The 20860-nt window shown below is 41.6% G+C and overlaps 1 long non-coding RNA gene across 16 annotated transcripts in view; it reads right to left on the reverse strand.

Moving 5' to 3' along the window:
* Window positions 1–20860, reverse strand: part of LOC109496523 — a 112748-nt gene that overhangs the window by 81472 nt on the left and 10416 nt on the right. For 13 of the 16 annotated variants that reach the window (XR_006593818.1, XR_006593831.1, XR_006593829.1 and 10 more), the window contains 2 exons: window positions 12220–16187; window positions 4359–4449 (listed from right to left, as the gene is read on the reverse strand). This is a non-coding gene — a long non-coding RNA (uncharacterized LOC109496523). The remainder of the gene's footprint in view (window positions 1–4358; window positions 4450–12219; window positions 16188–20860) is intronic. The other 3 variants (XR_006593830.1, XR_006593819.1, XR_006593823.1) reach the window with 1 other exon arrangement.

Here is a 20860-nt window from a genome sequence, read left to right on the forward strand (position 1 = left end):
GAACAGAACACCTTCCTCACTAAAAGCATATGTCAGTAGGTTGTTTTTAATCAGTTCCCTATCAGGATATTGCCTCTGGCTTGGCAGAGAATATGAGGAGGCTTATATTTTAATTTCTCCTTTTCACTCCCCTAGGCTGGGAGGTCTTGGACAAGTCCTATAAATATAAGGAATTTGTATCACAAAAACAAACTGATTTGATGTTTTAAAGGATAAGAGAATTTAGAGAACATTTTGTCCCACTTATTTATTTTAGAGATGAAGGTATTCAAGTCTAGATAGACTGCTTGATTTATCTAAGGTCCTAGGGGAAAGTAATGTAAGAGTTTACACTAGAAACATAACTTCAGGACCCCAGTCCATGGAGCTACTCTTGTTTAAAGCAACGAGAATATTCAGGTCAAGCAGGGATGAAATCATAACTATAATTTTTAATTAAAAAAAAATTCACTGTTTAAGAACCACTAGAGAACCTCTCCAGCAATACAGCATAGTCTCTATCACAACCTTTTTTTAGACTTATTTATTTATTTATTAAAAAAAATTTTTTTTTCAACGTTTATTTATTTTTGGGACAGAGAGACAGAGCATGAACGGGGGAGGGGCAGAGAGAGAGGGAGACACAGAATCGGAAACAGGCTCCAGGCTCTGAGCCATCAGCCCAGAGCCCGACGCGGGGCTCGAACTCACGGACCGCGAGATCGTGACCTGGCTGAAGTCGGACGCTTAACCGACTGCGCCACCCAGGCGCCCCTAGACTTATTTTTTAAATGTTTATTTATTTTTGAGAGACAGAGTGCAAGCAGGGGAGGGACAGAGAGAGAGGGAGGCACAGAATCTGAAGCAGGTTCCAGGCACTGAGCTGTCAGCACAGAGCCCGATGTGGGGCTTGAACTCATAAGCTATGATAGCGACCTGAGCTGAAGACAGATGCTCAAATGACTGAGCCACCCAGGTGCCCCTCTATCACAATTATACTCTGAAATCTGCACTGAACGGATCAATGAGTAAATGAATCCATTATGAGAGAAATCATTGTAGTCAGGACAAAAAGGTCGTCATTAAGAAGCCAATGACCAAAACAACGGAGGGAATCTGTGGTTCAGGGATAAACTGAACTCATGAAAATGCCTTACTTCTCACTGGAAACAGTATTAAATAAAAGAGAACAAAACAGCTCCTTCCTGATGAATCTCTGATTTAGAGCTGAATGGGAATGAATATAGTCTTTCCTAGATATGATTTCTGACTGCTCTTTACTAATGCTGGAAATTCAATTTATTGACTCTATCAAAGTGCCCTGCAGAGAAGAGTATACGCCCTGGCTGAATGTAGGAGATAAAAAGAAACTCGATATTAAAGATGGTTTACATGATAGGCCACAGAAAATATAGCCAAGTCAAGCATGCCCTTGCTTGTGGCTTATTAAAATTCCTTTCTTTTTTCAGGAAAATGTATATACTTTATGGAGCTCTGGCCTAGAATTTAATGCACGTTGTTTTTATATTCCCTGTGAATTCCCGCCGCTCCCAAGCTCAAAAAACTTGTCTCCTGCCTTCCTCTCCAGTTGGCCTACTGATTAATTTTTCTCTTTTATGAAAAATTGAAATGCGAGACGAATAAGACAAGCATTGTCCAACTCTTAAAAATGTTAAGGATTGGTTTGAAATATTCTTATAAAGTATCAAGCAGAATATATAAATGATACAGATGACAGTCAATGAATATGATAAATTATGCCATCAATATTCTAGTTTGATGTAACAGGGTGAAGCTCCCCTCTGTAAAATATTTCTTGTTGCATAAAATTTTAGCTATCATTTTTCCACCTTGTCCTTTAACACCCCCATAAAATGGGGTGTTAGTAGAACACGTAAGAGAGGATTGTAAATTTTATTTACGATTATTTGGTTTTAGATTTGTAGGTAGCTGGCCGGAAAGGTCAGGTATGAAGTCCGGGTGGAAATACGTGACGCGTGAGTCAGAGCCATGGTCAATGCCACTGCAGGACATCCACACAGTGCCTACACTCAGTATGAATGCTTGTGGAGTTTCTGAATCCATTGTGGTTCAAATCACAGAAATGGGGATTTTGAGTCAATGCAAAAAAGACCCTCTACTGAGATGAGAAATGCGTTGCATTGGTTCATGCAGGTTCTTTGCTTTGTGTATGTGTTTGTTTTCAAGTCTCCTTTTCCTCGAGATGAGTGTAAGCAGATATTTCAACTCATGAATATCTATCAGTTGGCCTATGTGTATCCCATTCTGAGACACAATGGCTACTCTTGGAGGCTACGAAACATTCTTTGGGAAAGTGATAACTGGCATTTATTGAACACTTACACGTGCTAGGCACTAGGCGCTAACTTCCATGTATTATCTCTTGCAAATCTTACAATAACTATATCAGTTTGAGTCTACTGTCAACTTCTTTTAGCCTAACACTTAGGTTAAGCCACTTGTCCCATCCCGATCTTTCTGCCTAAAATGTTAATCCTCGCTAGGTTTCAACTTCATTCTTTAGTGTCATGATCGCAGAATGACTGGGGACTTGGTAATGGTCATAACATTAAGATCATTCATTTCAGCCATGAAAATAAACTCTGGAAAAATACCTGAATCTATCGTGAATCGGACAAGAGCTTTAAATATGTTTTCTGTCCTAGGTTCTTAATCCCCTTTGGTTTTATTTCCATGGGGATTTATGCTGTTTTGGCAGCCACAGCTCACTGTTGACTCAGAGTATTCCTACCAGCCATTAAAATCTCCATCCTTTTTTTTTTTTTTTTTTTAAATCCATGCCACTAAGAAGTCTTGTTTTTTCCCTTCTCTACTCACACTGGAGGAACTTTTGGACATAAGTGCTGAATTTAGCTTTGTTAACAATATTCATCTAAATTTTTCTGATCTTTGTTTTTAAATAAATTATAGACAGTTCTAGGAATTATGATGTTTTGGTATTTTCTCGATCTTCAACAGCAAAACATCCATGGATTTTGGCCATTTCTGAACTGCCCAGTTTGAGCATCGTTCCTACTTGGAGTGAATTATTAGTCTAAATCATGGTGGGAAGCAGATCCCCCAGCCTCCGATTATAGAACTCAAAGGAGGCAGAGTCCCTCTCCCTGTCCCTGGCAGCCTGGGCATGAGCCCGTGACTGGGACTGGCCATTCAGATGATCCTGCCAGGGCCCGAGAATCTTTTTTTTTTTTTTAAACATTTATTTATTGTTGAGAGACAGAGAGAGACAGAGCATGAGCAGGGGAGGCGCAGAGAGAGAGGGAGACACAGAATCCGAGGCAGGCTCCAGGCACTGAGCTGTCAGCACAGAGCCCGACGCGGGGCTTGAACCCACGAACCGCAAGATCATGACCTGAGCCAAAGTCAGCTGATTAACCAACTGAGCCAGCCAGGGGCCGCGGGGCCCGAGAATCTTAAGGGAATGATATGGAGATGTAGGAACAGTGCAGACATACTCACAGGGAGGTGGCAAGGCAGAGGATGCAGCTTTGAAAGGCCGAGGCATGGGGCTGGCTCCTGCGTTTTCACAGCATGGCCTGGGCTGGTTCCTGCTGCCCACGTTATTCAGTTCTTGAGCATCCACAGAGTTGTTTCTTCAGCCTTCACATACATGCCTCTCCCACCCCCGCAACTCTCTTTGGTGCTAAAGATAGCCAGTCACTTTCCAGCACTTGCAACTGCAACCCTGATGGAGGCAGTTCACCCCTCTGGTCTTCTGCTCTCACATGAAAGTGAGAGCCCGCCATCTCACAGCTGGACCAGAGCCACAGTCTCCTGCCTCTGCGTTCCCCCACACCGTGATCTTCATCCTGCAGCCCACTGGGCCATCACTTAAAACTGCAAGTCGTGTGAGGCCACTCATCGCATAAAACCCCTCAGTGGCTTTCCATCACATGAGGACCCAAACCCTAGCCTTCTACCTTGATTGCCTCCATTTTCAACCTCACATCCCTGCACTTCCTCCCACCCCCAAACTCCAATCCTTGATTACACAGAGCCTGGGCTTACTTCTGAGTATTTATGCTTTGGGGCGGTTGCTAGATTTAAAAAGCTCTTTCACTATCAGGAGGATTAAAAAAAAATCAGTTGCTGTTTACCTGGAATCCAAATTTTACTGGGCGTGTCCTATATTTTTGTTTGCTAAATCTGGAAACTTACACCTGCGGTTCCTCGGCCTGGCCCTCTCCTCTCTCACTTCCTCACTGAGGCCTCACTAAATCACCTATCCAAAGATGCCACCCCCCACCAGTGATGCTGCCTTTACACCATATTTATCAAAGCACTTACTCTCTCTCCAGTTACCTTACATTTCCATTCACGACTATATATAGGCTTACCTGTTTTGGATGTGTCTCCAACTAGAAAGTGAATTTCATGGGGACACTGGTCTTGACTGCACTGGCCTCTGCTGTACTCCAGCACCCAGAACTGTGAATGGCAAGCGGGAGATGTTCCATAAATATATACTGGAAGAGCAAGTGAAATTAATGTCTGATAGGAAGCCAAAGAGGGAACCCAAAATTCAATCATTTTCCAAGGAAAATCTTTCTCCTTTCCTTTTTAAAAAAAGTTTCTAACTGTGTGCCAATTACCCCCGAACTTTAAAAGTAATCTATATAGTAATAGCACTGGGCTTGCATAAAAGTCCACTTGCAATAAGGCATCTTACCCAAAAACCATGGTTATTTCATTAGGAATACTCAACGGGACACTGACTCCTGGGAAGCTATGTGTAGTTTCCTTTCTCCTCAATGAAGGTAGGATAATTATACCATTTTTCAAATCTAATTTGCTTTGTATCCTCTCGCTGAAAGGCGAGAAAGACACAATGAAGACTTGCCTTATTGTTTTTCTATTTTTGTTTGAACACGGATTTGAAAAGGATCCCTCACTGTTCCCCTTATTTCTCTGACACCCTGAATGTTCCTTGTGCTACCTCCAGTATGATGAATGGGACGCCAGGACCACATGAGTTTATTACATAAGGAGGCATCTGTTTTTCCCCTTTTCAGTCCAGCTTCATAGGAGCCATCAGTATTTTAATAGAGTTGGGTATCTATCTGGAGGTTTATAAACCTGGGAAAATGAGTTTGTGTTCCACAATGTAGACATGGATAGTTTTATTAATTTGGAGAACTGATCCCCCTGGAGAATGAAATTCTGTTTGAGCTGTCGGCTAGCCTTTCAGTCGTTCTGAAGTCCTATGCTTCTATTTTGTGAATAGAGCTGCAGAGCCTACAGAGAGATGCAACCTTTCTATAATTTGGAGAAGGATGGGGCCAAATGTGAAGTGAAACTGAGAATGCACATCATTGCGACAAGAGCCCCATCCAGACTGAGAGAGGGAAGGAAATAGAGGCAGGAAAAGAGGGGGCAGGTGGGGAGGAAAGAATTTACTGATCCTGTAACTGAGAAGTCTGGAGGTAGGTCTGGCTCAGGTATGGTTTGATACAGGGGTGCATCTCATGCCATCTCACTTTTTCTGTCTCCAACTTCCACCTCCTTCTTGTCTGGCTCCGTTTTTGGTAAAGTTGTCCATAAAACAGTGGCATGATGCCTGCCAGCCTCTCCAATCTCTATTTCATCCAAATAGTGACCTCAGCAGAAATAAGAACTTCTCTTTGCTAATTGTGTCAACAAATGTCCCAGCGCTGATTCTCGAGAGGCTAACAGCTGGCTTAAGTGCCTTCCCTTGGAACCATGTCTGTCACCAGGGGGATAGAACATACTTATTAGCCAGCCCAGGTCAATCCTGCCCCTTGGTCAAGGAGGAAGTGGTAAGTAATATTGACTGTGAGTGGGGAAGGGCTGATTTATTGAAGAAATTTGGGGTGCTGTTTCTAAATAAAGAAGGAATGATTATATAGCCTTCTTCTCCGCCCCGCCCCCACTTCCCCTTTCCCCATAATGCTCTACTGCTCTTACACTAATGACTTCCTAATAGCTCAGTACATTTGGAGGCCCAGAGGCTGCCGTCACTTCACTGTACCAAGATGAACACTGCAGACATGTTAATATAAACTGGACACGATGTACATTTGGCTTTCAAAAGACTAGACAGCAACCAGCAAAGTATATTCCTGAAGGTGTTTTCTTTCAGGCAACAAGTCACAGAGCAGAAGAAAGCCCCGTCCTTTGCAAGTCTTTCACATACTACATGTTTCCTCATCCTATTTCTCTCAGTTCTCTCAAATTCAGGAGTGTTTTTGGAAAGAACAACACAGCTTCGAGTAACAATAGGGACTGCCTACATTATTCATCTAAATTTAACTTATAGATGAAATAATGATTATGCCCCATTCCTAAATATATAAAACCATCACAATGCATAATAATGATAAGCCATCTTGCTGTGTGCTTCCTATTCCCCAGTCACTAAGTGAATAATGCTACAACAACCTTATGGGGCAGGTACTATTATTACGTCCATTTTACAGATTCAGAAACCGAGGCACAGAGAAGTTAAGTAACTTACGCCAAGTAACACAGCTATGAAATTGTAGAGCTGGATTCAAACCTAGGCAGTCTGATTTGGGCTTTCACCATCAGATTTTGTGTTTCTTACCACATTTTGAATTTGCACGATCATCCTCCCTGAAGTGGTGTATCTGAGTGTTATCAGCCATACTCTGCCAATGATGGAACCAAGGCTTAGAGAAGGGAGGAGGGCAGGTTTCAGATTTTCTGACTCCTATCTTGGCATTGTCAGTAATTCCTGGCTCGTGTTCTAAGCTGTCCTGCCTGCACCGTGCTCTCCCATCCCCCTACCACTCCTTCCAGGCAAACCTAGCGTGGGATAAACAAACATCAGACCAACCCGTGACGTTGGTGAGAACAAAACCATTGGACCCAGACTGCTTTTGTCTGGATGCCAACTCCGTCTCTTACTCACGGGCCCATCACCCCCAAACTTTAAAAAAGTAATCTGTATAGTAACAGCATAGGTTATGACTCCTCTAGTCTTCAGTAAGTGCCCCAAAGAGTCCCTATAAATAAGGATGAAATGAATTACTGTCTATAAGAGTGTTGAGAACAGTGCCTGGCACACAATACATATTCCAGGACCCATGTGTGCAGGGCCTTTTACTATTAGTTGTCAGGACTTCATACTGTTTAAAACACAAATCATCCCTCCCACCCCACACCCAAGGACATGTGGTAGTGAATTTACTTTGTATTCTAATGATCTCTCTCTTTCAATATCTATATCTACACTCAACCTTTTTTTTTACTAGTGTTCTTACTCCAACAGAGAGAGTCTCATGACTCTGGCCATTTTCTGTCAAGTTAATCTGCTGACTTGGGATAACAAGCATGAGGAGGTGTGGGAGACCAAAGCCTAGGTGTGGAACAGTCAGGAGAAGTGAGACGGAACCTGAACCCAGGCACCTAAGGACCTGTGTGATCTTAGGAAAGGTACTCGACTTCTCTGAATTCCACTCCGTTCGGTGAAAAATGAGACTAGGAACACTTCCAGAACCGAGTGATGTGAGGCTGACTAGTGCATGTACTAAAGGCATGGCATACAGCCGGAAGTGGCAGCCGTTACCAGTAATGATTCAGCAGGCCTCCAGTTCTTATGACAACAGTGTTTTTCTGATCACGTGCTTTTTGCCTGTGAGAGCAGAGTCTCTGGAAGGTCTTTCAGAATTTTGCCTGCTTTGTGATGGTCTTTGCGGGCAGACGGTTCAGAGCAATGCCCCCGTTTACTGGCCAGCTCTTTAGTCTCCAGACATAAGCATTTTTGTATTTACTCTTCATGAATACAGCAGTTATGTGATGTTTTAAAACTGTGGCCCAGTAATAAATGCCCAACAGCCCAGACTCAGCTTCTATTTACTGAATCTCTGTGTGCCAGACATTTTACTATCGTCTACGCACTGAGCCTAGGACACTGGGAATTAATGGAACAGGAAATGCAACTTGCCTAAGTCATCGAGTTCCAAAGATGGGGGGCCAGCTCTAAAACTCACGCTCTTCCAGTCTATTAATTATTTTCCTTCCTCTCCTTCTCCCTTTCCCTCCTGTCTTCCCTTCTTTCCTTCCTCTCTTCTTCACTCCCTCTCCTTTCTTCTTCCTTTATCACCTCTTCTTTCCCTCCCATTCCCCCTCCCTTTCTTTTTTTTTTTTTAATGTTTATTTATTTTTGAGAGAGAGAGCATGAGTAGGAAAGGGACAGAGAGAGAAGGAGACAGAGAATCTGAAGCAGGCTTCACGCTGACAGCAGAGAGCCGATATGGGGCTCGAACTCACAAACCAAGAGGTCATGACCTGAGCTGAAGTCAGATGCTTAACTGACTGAGCCACCCAGGTGCCCCTCCCTCACCTTCTTCTTCATCCAACAGATGTTTTCTGAGGACCTACAAGAATGTCAGGGTCTTGCTGATGTCTGGGACAAAAAAAAAATGAAGGAAACACTTCCAGATACAGGTGACTTACTAGTCTCGAAAATCATTTTCTCAAGTAACTGTGGGGTTCTCATGAGTGAATACCCACCAGAACTCAAATCTTTGACAATCTACTAGGTGTCATCCCAGATGATTTCAAGTAAAGTTCTTTGTTTTCTTTCGAAACGTTGACATGTAGGCTCTTGCCAGGAAGTTTGAATTTAGAGTATGGATTTTATTAATGAAAGAAACAATACAAATATAAAAAATAGAAACATCTAAGGGTGAAAATTAGGCCATGAAACTATCAGTATATTGGTGCTTAAAAGGATATTACTGTGGTATCATATTCTATGCCTATATAACTTTCTTAAATCCATTTGTATAGGCCTGACAAAGAGAAGGAAAGGTAGAGTGAGTAGAAGGGAGGTGACAGAGAGAGGACAATGTAAATAATGCAGGAAATGTAAGCCACACTCCATCAGTGTCCGCCTTGGATTGAGTTTGGGATCTGATGGGAATCTACTATTTCCAGGCTTACCTCACAGTGCAGGTACCTTGCCATGCTTAATGTGATTCTAGAGCTTAAAAGTATTTTTTTTTTTATTATACACGTCCCCTAAATGCCAAGGACCTAGTGCTTAAAAAAAGGGGGGGGGGCGGTGATCTTAATGGCTGTGCAAGAGTGACGGACAACAGCATGTTGATCTCTAATGCAGTGCCATTTAAGGGCTTATCAAGATGGTAATTTTGATGGCACACATCTTTCAGCTTACGTTCTGACTTAGGAAGCTTACCGTCTTGTGGTAAAACACACCTCTGCAGTATGTTTAAAATCAGCGTCTGCTAAGCTCCCTATGTAATATATAATGGATGTGCCTTTGCAAATTGTAATAATCTCTAGAAGGAGATAATTTGCAAGGACATTAACTTGATAGGCAGGGCACCATTAATTAGAAATCTTAGCATGTTGACTTCTAAATGGCGAATTAAGCCTCTGTTGAGATCAACTGCAGGTAAGAGGCAAGGAAGAACAACCCAGGAATATGAAAATAGTGTTCACCTTTGAATTTGACTCAGCTCAGAGAGACAGTAAAGTCCAGGAGGAAATCTGGGTAAGAAAAAAGTATCCACCAACATATTAAAAAAGAAACCACAGGGAAAAATAAAAGCTTTCAAAATTAAAAATAGAATCCATTACCTGTTGAAACACTTGCATCACTGCGAGATCTGAAAACACTCTCCGGATTGCTTTTTTAAAACAAGTGTGTAAAATGTCTTGAAATCCTCCAGAGACACACCAACCATTTCACTAGATTTAAATATTTCTTATATAATTTGACATTATGGTGTTTTTCCCCACACATCACAAGAATGTAAAGTGATACCATTTTAACTGTCAAGAAATAGAGAAGCATCACACTTATATTTAAGTCCTGCCATTTTGTCACTTCTTTCTCCCTTTTAAAAATTTGATGGGCATCAGGAACCTCCATTCCTTAGTTTTAAACCTATCCATCACAACCTGGATTTGGACGTTGGTGAGTGTGTGCCTTTGAGAAGTTTTACCGAGGGTTGATCGGGGGGAGGGTGCGGGAGAGGGGTCAACGGGTGATGGGCACTGAGGAGGGCACTTGTTGGGATGAGCACTGGCTGTTGTACGTAAGCGATGAATCATGGGAACCAAGAGCACGCTGTATACACTATATGTTAGCCAACTTGACAGCAAATTATATTTAAAAACAAGAAGTAAGTTTTGAACTCTTCAATTATTGATCATTTGCTACAGTTTCCTGAGTAGTTTGGACTGAAAGTGGCAGGCTTGCCCGGAATCACCAAGAAGAGGGATGGCTGGTAAGGCAAAGGACGCCCAAAGTTTTCTTCTCTCCTTCACGGACCACTCTCCAGAGGCGCGCTGGGCAGTAAATAAATGAGCTCCTCTTTTCTTCTGACTCTCACGACCCCAGGTAAAACATGCCCCTGAGAAGCACGTTAGGGAACCGACAAAAGAAAAGTACCCCTCTTTCAGACATCTTATTATTTGGAAACCAGCAAAGTGTCAGGTAACCATTTCTCAAGTTTTTGATTAGAGTTTTCTCAGTTTTAAGCGACAGAACAACCCTGGACCTCTTTCTTATCTTAGGCAAGAGAAAGCGTACTCTGGAACCATAACCTAGAGAAGGTGCAGGCGCATGATAGAGGCTCCAAGGCAACTTCGAAAAGTGGTGACCCCAGACACATTATTACTAGGGAAGGGGCAGGCGGCCACAGGGCCTTTGCTGGGGCAAGTCCCACTGGCCCTTCCTCTGCTCCTTCTGCCATGTCCCCAAGATTCAAACACCTAGGACAGAGAGCCTCAATGTCAGCCTTTAGGTAATAGGACTGCCACTTCCAGCCCAATCCGGCCTTCTAATGAACTCTGAGTTATAAGAACTGTACTAAGTTCTCTCTTTTTTTTTTTAATTAAAAAAATTTTTTTTTCAATGTTTATTTATTTTTGAGAGACAGAGAGAGACAGAGCGTGAGTAGGGAAGGGGGAGAGAGAGAGGGAGACACAGAATCCGAAGCAGGCTCCAGGCTCTGAGCTGTCAGCACAGAGCCCGATGTGGGGCTCCAACCCACAAACCGTAAGATCATAACCTGGGCCGAAGTCGGATGCCCAACTGACTGAGCCACCCAGGCGCCGCAAAGTTCTCTTTTAAAGAATAAGCAAGAGCTAAATTTTCCCACTTTCAGTTACCTGTGTTCCACTTGCCATCAACATTCCTTAAACATTTATTTTGGGTATGTAGATAATAAATTGGAAACATGTTTATTAAATGACAACAAATAAGCCATTACTAATTGATTCTCCTGATTTGGAGTTCATTTACTGATATTTGAAGTAAAATGTGCATTTTCTCCAGAGAGCTACTGAAGATAAATTGTTTTCTAAAAGAATGGGAACAAAAATTTGTCATGCAAATTTTTGCACTCATTCGTGGGAAAAAATCCTCATGGCTGGCAAAGAGTCTTATTTCAGTGGTTTCTTATAGTGTTTTGATGAAAGAGCCGCTTTGAAGCTGCAAAAATATGTATAGAGGGGCCCCTGGGTGGCTCAGTCTGCGAAGCACCCAACTCTTGGTTTCAGCTCAGGTCAAGACCTCACGGTTCATGAGTTCAGGCCCCACATCAGAGTTTGCGCTGGCAGTGAGGAACCTGCTTGGAATTCTCTCTCTGTCTCTGCCCCTCCCCCACTTGCCCTGTCTTCTGTTTCTCTCAAAATAAATAAACTTTAAAAAATATGTACAGAAAATATGAAAACATGTTTTTATTATAATGGGACACCACTCACGGGATTCCACACAAGGTGAGCCGGGGACATACCTCTGCTCCAAGTACAACATAGCATTCCAACAAAAACTGAATTGTTCTAAACTAAATTGACCCCAAATGCTGGTCCTGGAGGAAAGCACCTGTGTCTCCATGAGTCCACAAGGTGGTTCTGGAAGAGTTACTTGTCTGGGACTAGGGAGCCTCCCATCTGTTTTATCTTCCACTCTCAAGTGTCTCAGTGTTAAAGTAAAAATTCTGGGCTCTATGCCTTCTAATTCCTCTTCATCAGCACTAGACTTAATTATTTACATGTAATTTGTGGGAAGGTTAGCGCTTAATTTTTAAAGCAAGTGATCATCAGTGCCTTAACAAGTCATGTTTCATACCGATGGGGGTGTAAAAAACGCGAACTATTCAGTCTCCTGTTTTTCCCATAAAATGAAAAAAATCTGAAACCACCTATTTCCCATGATCTCGTCATAACCCACTCCCTTACCTTCTGTTTACTGCTAGTGTTGAAATTGGCATGAACCTGGCTGGATCCACTATTCAATGAGCTGTGTAGAGATTACGTGTCATAGAAGGAGTCCAACAACAATTATGTGCCAAGAACTCTCACTCCAGGAGCCTCCCACCTCTGTGTGGCCATGGAAGAGTGGAGGGCATGTCACAGCAGAGTTTCCAGTTAACTACATACTATTACAGTCTTATAAATATCAATGCTGCCACGTTCTATCCATTCTTCTTTCTGATTTTCAATATTTTCCAAATGGCATGCGATATGAAAAACTTAAGGCACATCAGACCCAGGAGAAGTGGGAGGGAACTTCATTAGACATACTAAAATGTGTTAACATAAATATTACTGGATTTGAATATTAAATTTTACCAGCATATAGCTTGTGAATTTAACACCTCTGCTGAAAATGACCCTGCTGGAAGCTTGCCCTGTGTGTGTAATTCTAAGAAAGAGATTCAAGGGTTCTCCTTCACAGAAATGGAACATCTGTCATCATATCTCTAACTGGACTAACTAGAGAGAGCCAGCATTGGGGACTCTGCATTTTTATTTTGGCATTTTAAAGACTTCTTGTGTCTTTTCCCCGCCATACGTATCTCCATTTCCTCTTACACTTCCTTCTTCCTCCTCTGCTGCCGCTTCTCCTTAGACACAGCTCTGTTCTCATTTCCATGAAACTCTGGTCTAACATCAGTTAAACATTCTCTACAGGGCCTGGAGCTCTTTGGAAAATAGATGTTATATAGATCTAATGAATAAATAAAAGACCAGCTATATCCTCAGGCCCTCGCATTGCCTACTGCTGATGAAGTTAGCAATTTTCCAGGATTTGACTAAGTATGTTACTGCAAAGAAGACTATGAAACAGAGTAAACTTCATTTAAATGAGGAGAGGAGACTTTGGGGATAATTCCAACCACAGTAAGGGTCTAATCATATCGTCTGTACTTATTCCTTTTGTATTTTTGTATTTTTGGCTAAGGTATCTGTATCCAGCTCTTATTCATAAGACATTAAAATGCATTTTATAAACCTTCACTCCTTCTGTATTGCACTTCTATTTTTCTGTTGGAATAACACATGCATAGTTAGGAAGCCTGTGTGTTTATGTAATTATATTTGGGTTTCTGGAAAATTCCTCTAGGGATACTTGATTGATTTAAAATAAACGAAAGATCATTTGTAAGCTTATGGGAGGCTTGGAGAGTTGAAAGCGGTATGCTGAGTACAGACTCTGGTATCATTATAAGAGGACCATAAACATTGCTGTTTCGGCTTTGCTGATCCCTCAATTGCCACAGATTCTCCACTTAATCACATATCTCAACATCTAAAAATTCGAAAAAATTCTCTTTCTCTTTTGTCCCAACACATTAGGCTTTTTTATTATTCAAGCAAAGGACAGTGATGTCTTTGGAAGTGACAATTTATTTCGTGCCTGCTTCTCTCCACAGTGTCAAAGGCTGGAGCAAGGGAAGTGATGTGAATTGCACTCTGTGAAATAACGAAGCAAATAAGGGGTGTCTTCAGATGGGAGTGAGCACATTTACATTTGTAAATATTTCCTATATGGGTGCTTTAATTGTGTGAAAATAATTCACTGACATGGATATAATGTGGAGTGGAAAGGGAAGGAACACAGAAGGATTTTATAGGCACTCCCCTTGGGACAGTTTTCTTGGAATGAGTCAGGCCTAGTCTCCTAAGCTATATGGATGATGCGTTTTATTGGCTTTCCCTGTCATTTTAATAAGATGATTTTGGTCTCAGAAGTATGTCTTTGTTTAATATATTGGCCAGTATGGTAATGAGCTACTGCTTAAAAAAAAAAAGTGGTATGCCATTAAATGGGCTCATCTTGGAAGATTTGCATTTTTCTCTGGAAAATATTTATAAAGTAAATTTCCTGAAAATTGCCTAGTACATTTAATCACAGCTGATTGGCCTAAGAGTGAGCATCTGGCATACAGTTAGTCAAGCCATAACAACTAATAACCTGTGAGATAGCAGAATTCAGCAATAGAAAAAATAAATTGAGCCCCTGTGATTATCTATCTCTTGGGAGTTTGAACTGGGAAAAGTGAGAGAAGGAGTCTCGCTCTGTAAGTCTGAATAGAGAGGCCCTAACAGGGTTAGACCATGGCAGGCAGTGGCTAGGAGGGATTTCCAACCACGAGAAAGTGCCAGCTATATGATAAAGATAGTATCATATCAACAGGGCACAAAGTAAGAAATCACAGTTGGATAGGGAATAAAGCTCAGCACAAGTATTTGCTATATTATCCCCTTTTTCCTTCCTTTTCCTCTTCCTTTCTCTCTTCTTTCCTTTCTTCGATCTATCTTCCCTTCCTTCCTTCCTTCCTGCCTTCCTTCCTTCCCCTCTTCCTTCATCGTTTTCTTCTTTCTTCTCTTCCTTTCTCCCTTCTATTTCTTTCACAAACATTTCCTAAAACTGTATCTCAGGAGGCAGCCATAATGATAAACAAGACAGACATAGGTGCTGCTTTCATTATGGGGGCTTTAATCAAATAAAGGGAGTGGACAAGTACCAGGTCCTTGCTCTAACCTTGGTCTCCAGATTCATGGAGTAATATAGGTGAAGGCATTTGGTCCGATGGCAGGATCTTAGGGCATACAACACGGACAGGGACACAGACCAAACCTCAAAGAGCAGGGAAAAGAAGTGACAAGTGCCAGAATGACAACCTCCACCAGCCTACTCTCCACGATCCCACCCCACTCTCCCTCCTCTCCATGCAATTTTCCAGAAGACACAGACCATTTCTGACAGGTGGTCCCCGTATCATGAGAGATCATAACTCATCCTATAATATCCTAAAGAGGCCATGGTTAGATTCCTTGGATCCTGTGGCAGAACTCGAAAGTCTTAGAACACTCTGTACCTGATAACCCTGATGAGTTACTGGAGGTGTCCTCAGTGTATAGTAGAGTGTTATGGTAGAGGATCCCTGTTGTGCCAGGATATCTACTGAGTGGATGGATGGATGGATGGATGGGTGGATGGATGGATGGGTGGATGGATGGATGGATGGATGGGTGGATGGATGGATGGATGGATGGGTGGATGGGTGGATGGGTGGATGGTGAGACTGGAGAAGCAAGCAGAGGCCAAGCCTGCACCCCGCTCCAGCACAGATGGCAAAAAGCCTCAGGCCATGCAATCGGGGCATGCCTTCTTCAAGGTGTATAAACCACGGGCATTTAAGGGCAAAAATCTCTGCCAATGGGATTTTTGTTCCTACTGTCAAGATTTCAAGGAATGAAAATGATGGTTTATTTTAAGCATAATAGGTTTCCTACACCAAGAAATCGACGATATTAACTACATCTTGCCAAGATGTAGTTGCCAATCCTGGCTGCACCTGAAACTGCCCATTGGAAACTAAAGAAGGTATTGAATAAACCTTAAATCCAGCCTCTTTTTGGATGTCATTAAGGTGGCAACCGAACATTTATCTGATAATACAATCAATGCAGAGACTCAGTCTGCCTATTTCAGGCCCATGTTTTCTTTGGTCACATTTTTGGGTGTTTTAATTTCCCAGTTAACTACCTCCACTCTCCTCTGTAGCGGCTTGGGGTGGACACAAATTTGTTTTCCGGATGGACAGAACACCCCATCATTGGAAATGCCTTACTAAAGAGGAGAGCAGTTCCAAGGAGGTATTTATGGAACACTGGCTGTGGGCCAATCATATGCCAAAGTGTAAAATATGTATATAATCTCATTTAATCATCTGGGCACTCCTACTAGATGATTACATGTAGTGCCATGTTCAAGGTCACACATGGAAGGAATGGTCAGAGTAGATTTTGAACCCAAGAAGGATACAGAGAAACATACAAAGCAGGCAACCTCGTGGAGACAGAGGCAGAGACGAGTTCAGCTACCACAGCCGAGGAATGTCCGGGGCCACTGGAAGCTGGAATAGGCAAGGAAAGATACTCCTTCAGAAACACTGGAGGGAGGAAGCCCTATCAATACCTTCATTTCAGACTTCAGGCCTTCAGAAATGTGAGAGAATACATTCTTATTATGTTAAGCCACCAGAATTATGGCAGCTGTGTTACGGCAGCCCCCAGAAACTGGTATGTTCCCCATCAAAAAGACAACCAATAAACAGACATAGATGGATATATAAGTGAATGACTTGAGGAGTCAGTGAGTGGTAACTAATTCTCTACATCAAACCAGGGACTTATAGAAATTTACTGGACAGCTAGATCTTACCAGGTGGGTAAACGGAGATATAAAGAGGTGAAAACACCTGCCTGAGGTCCCACGATGAGTTAAGAACCCATTATTTCTGGACTCCCACTCTTTCCCACCTACCACCAAGTTTTGCTGGCACTCTGTTGTCAGATTCTAAAGCAACTTCTTGTAATTACACTTGATCTCTGCAAGAGCTTCATAACGGAGGCAGAATCAAAGTAGGCTAGGCATTGCGATAGATGAGCTAAAAGCTAAAAAGGTGCAATTAAGAATCTCTTAACTGTAGTGTCAGTTGCAAAAACTCTTCCACAAGCTTGAAGGCTGCAGAGTGGGAGGCTGATACGTCAACGCTTTTCTCTTCTTTGCTTATCTCAGCCAATGTGATATTTTGTTCTTGTAGGGGAACGTGTTTGCTCTGAACCTCTCCACCTCTCTGCCTTAGCCCACGCTGTACCCTCTGCTTGGATTGCCTGGCCTGTATGTCTACATATCAAAATCCTACTCTCTTTAAGACTAAACTCAAACACCGGCTCTCCTCTGACCTTTTGAGCTCTGAGCTCTCTAGCATTTAGAGATGTCAGCAACTTCTGGGTCTTAGCTTGCTGGACTGGCTTTACCTTGTACTAGCCAACCAACCATGATTAAGTCTCACTTAATTTCTCTGAGCCTTACTTTGTGCTAATTCATTCAATCATACAATCTTTCAGTATTTTGTGAGCAACCAATATGTTCCAGGTAATGTTCTTAGTGCTGGAAAATGAGGGAAAAATACAGACAGACTAGGATCCTGCTGTCATAAAAATTGTATTTGAGATTGGGAGGGGCAGATAACAAATGCATAACAAATGGCATAATATCACGTAGTGGTAAGTGTTATGAAGAAATAAAAACAAGCTGTCTAGGAGAATGGGGGCAAGGAAACTGCAGGTTTAAAGGGGTATTCATGGAGGAAATGATACCCTGGAACCTGATGAGGAAGAGCCTATCTGGAGCAGATATGGAAGAAAAGCACTCCCTGCAGAGACAGGAACAATAGCTCCAGTGTGGAACCTATCTTGGTACCTTCAAGGAACAGAAAGACCAATATAACTGGATCAAAGTGTGATGGGATAAGGGTCGTTGGAGGTACATATGAAGAAGTAGACAGAGAAGATGCTGAAGGACCTTGTAAACTATGGAAAGGATTTTGGATTCCATTCTGTAAGTAGTAGGAAGCCATAAAAACATTCTAAACAGGGTGCTGTCATAATCTGATTTACTTTTTAAAAATGACTCTGGCTACTAAGTGCAAAATGAGCAGGGAATTAACAGCGGAAGCAAGGAGACCATTTAGAGGACAATGTCTTAGTCTCAGTAATAGATGACAACTCCTGAGGTCGAGGACTATGCGGTGGAGCTGGAGAATGGTGGCCAGATTTGGGATATGCTGTCGAGGTAGAACTGACACAGTGGGCTGGAGGTTGGCGGTAAAGGATGGTGCAATCACTTAAGGATTACCCCTAGGTTTCTGACTTGGGCCAGCCGAGGTGCCATTTACTGAGTGGACACTAACTCCACACCTCTTTACTGTCATGATCCAAGCAGTGGCATCCCTGGATTTGTGAAATCTGTATTTGTGAGGAACTAGAATGTAGCAATTAAGAATTTGAGCTCTGGGGGCGCCTGGATGGCTCAGTCAGTTAAGCGTCCAACTCTCGATTTCATCCCAGGTCATGATCTCACCGCTTGTGAGTTCAAGCCCTTCACCAGGCTCCACGCTGATGGTGCGAACCCTGCTTAGGATTCTCCCTCTCTCTGTCTCTCCGTCTCCTCTTTCAGTGCTCTCTCTCTCTGAAAATAAATAAATTAATTAAAAAAAAAAAAGAATTTGAACTCTGGAGGCAAACCTACGGTTGAATCCTGGATCTGCCATTTCCCTGCTGTGTGTGTCCCTGGATAAGTGTATCGACTTCTCTATGGCTCAGTTTTCTCAACTGAAGAATGAGCGGTAGAGAACAGCTGTTATTTTGAGGATTTAATAAGATAATGTGTGTAAAGTGCTTAGTACAATTCCTGGGACATTAGGCATTCAAAAATGTTGGTAGTAATAGTCTTTGCTGCCCTCATTTCTTTTTTGTTGTACTTTCCTGGAAGAAGTATCCCAGCTCTTAAGACTTCCAGGGCCCCTGTGGTTCTTTCTGATTCTCCTACTCTCTGTACTATATAATGCTTCACCTAGGCTCCTCTCTCATAACATCATTACTCCTTGTCAAAACTCACTTGTCTCATGCCTAGCTCAGCCATTGTGTTGGCCTTCATTACCAGTTCCATTTGTACAGCTTCAGAAGAAGCTGTCTTATATAAGGGAATATTCATTGAACTTGGAGTCAAACATCTCATTCACTAAAACACAAGCCGGAACTTTAGTTTCCAACAAGGTAAAAAAATTTTTTAAACAAATCCTTCTGAACTTGTAAAGCTGAAGTATCAAGAATTTAGAGGAGAAATTTTGTTGGGATAAGGCAAGAACTATTATTTACTACTCTCATCACCCTCAGAAATGGACTGGCAGCACAAGTTTAAATTCCAGTGAGACCAAAATAGCCCTATGAACTAGAGCTTAATGCAAGGCTTTGTGTATTGTAGGCACTAAATAAATACCTAATCAATTGGTTTGAAGTAAATGTTTGTGCACTGCACAACTGTACTATGATTGAAGAGTAGGCAAGACTAGAGATACTCAAGCAAGACTTCATTTGTACTAAGTAGTAGGGCAAAGTTTACCCACTTGCTCTATAATTTTAATTTTCACCAAGCCTCAAGTCAATATTACTTAATATCACAGACCCAGATTTTTTCCTGCATAGTCCCCATGATGAATTACTTATCTGCATAATTTAAAATAATTTTTACTGTCATGAAAGAACAAATGGTAATTAAGTGGAGGTTCTAGCATTTATTAAGCCTTTGAGATTCCGTCTGTGTGAGTGACACTTAAGTCTTGTCATTGTAGCTAAAACTCTGCTTACTGAATTCCAGCTCAGTTCCCACAATGGTTTAGTGATTGCACCACAGCTAAAACAATTAAGCACATTTCTTGGAAGTCAAATGGGGCTTGGAACAAAAGTGGAAATCTCTGAGTTTCCATTTGAATGGTGAGTTCAAAATGTAAATGACTTTCTTCTGATAAACACCAAGAGTAGAGAATGACAGGCAAATTTCTTACCTAATTAGGAAATACTTTTTACTGCGATAAAGTCTCTAGATTTAAAATTAGACTGGTTGTCAACCTATGGAATTGGTTGAGTCATGTAGACGTCTAATACAATAGAATGTGGATCTTGGCTTCTATATTTAGCTTCACTCAAATTCACTCTTTCCTATTTTTACATGCATACAGCCCAACTTAGTAACTGGTAATTACTGCATAAGATAAGAGATATCCAGGGTTTTTCTTAGATTGCAAGAAGGGCCTTGTCTATAGAATTATATTTCTCAGTTAATGAATTCTAATGAGATTAAAACTTGACTTTGACACTTTGTTTGACAGGTTCACATAGAAAAAGACTGAGTCTGTATGGCCATTCACTGCCCCCTTAACCTCAACCTAACCACCTCAAAATCCATGCCCTTTACCATGGCAGTTCAAGTCCTTTTTAGAGAGATTAAAGTACCATAACAATTTAAGAATTTTGTTTTCTTCACTGTAATTACTAGCAGGAGAAAACTCAATGCACGTGTTTGGTTGTACTCATGGGTCTTCGGTTTTATCTTTATATAAAAAGTGTCAGGTATTTTAGGCGAGACTGAGATGGTCTTACATGCTACCTATTACAGAATAGGTGGTAAATGTATTCAGACATGATCATGCATAATAACACCTCTCTAAAAGAGCCAAGCATATCCTGCTACATTAACAGCATAGTTTAGAATTATTTAGGGTGCTTTATGAAATGCCTCATCTTGTATACTCCTTATTTATCCTTCACAGTAAGGTAACATTTAAAGGCAACAAAATGATTATGAACACCAGATAAAGGAAATGTGTAAGCCACAGTCATATTGCCAGCATATTTACTGTCTTTATGAAAGCTCTAAATGGGAAAACACATGGTATTTATTTGTCTTCCAATCCCAACATATCTTTAAAATAAATCAACCTTGACCACATGGGCAAACTGCATTAAAAATTCATAAAGACTCTTTTTCAGCAGGGCCAGCTGTTCTCCTTTTGATTCTAATTATTTTACTCAGGACAGGCACTGGGCATTTCCTACCACAAAGAGAGGTTCACATGTCTGTAACAGAATCTTTTTTTTTTAATTTAATTTATTTTTTAAATTTACATCCAAGTTAGTTAGCACATAGTGCAACAATGATTTCAGGAGTAGATTCCTTAATGCC

The sequence above is a fragment of the Felis catus genome, chromosome A2, assembly GCF_018350175.1.
Source record: "Felis catus isolate Fca126 chromosome A2, F.catus_Fca126_mat1.0, whole genome shotgun sequence".
In the NCBI taxonomy this organism is placed as follows: Eukaryota; Metazoa; Chordata; class Mammalia; order Carnivora; family Felidae; genus Felis; species Felis catus.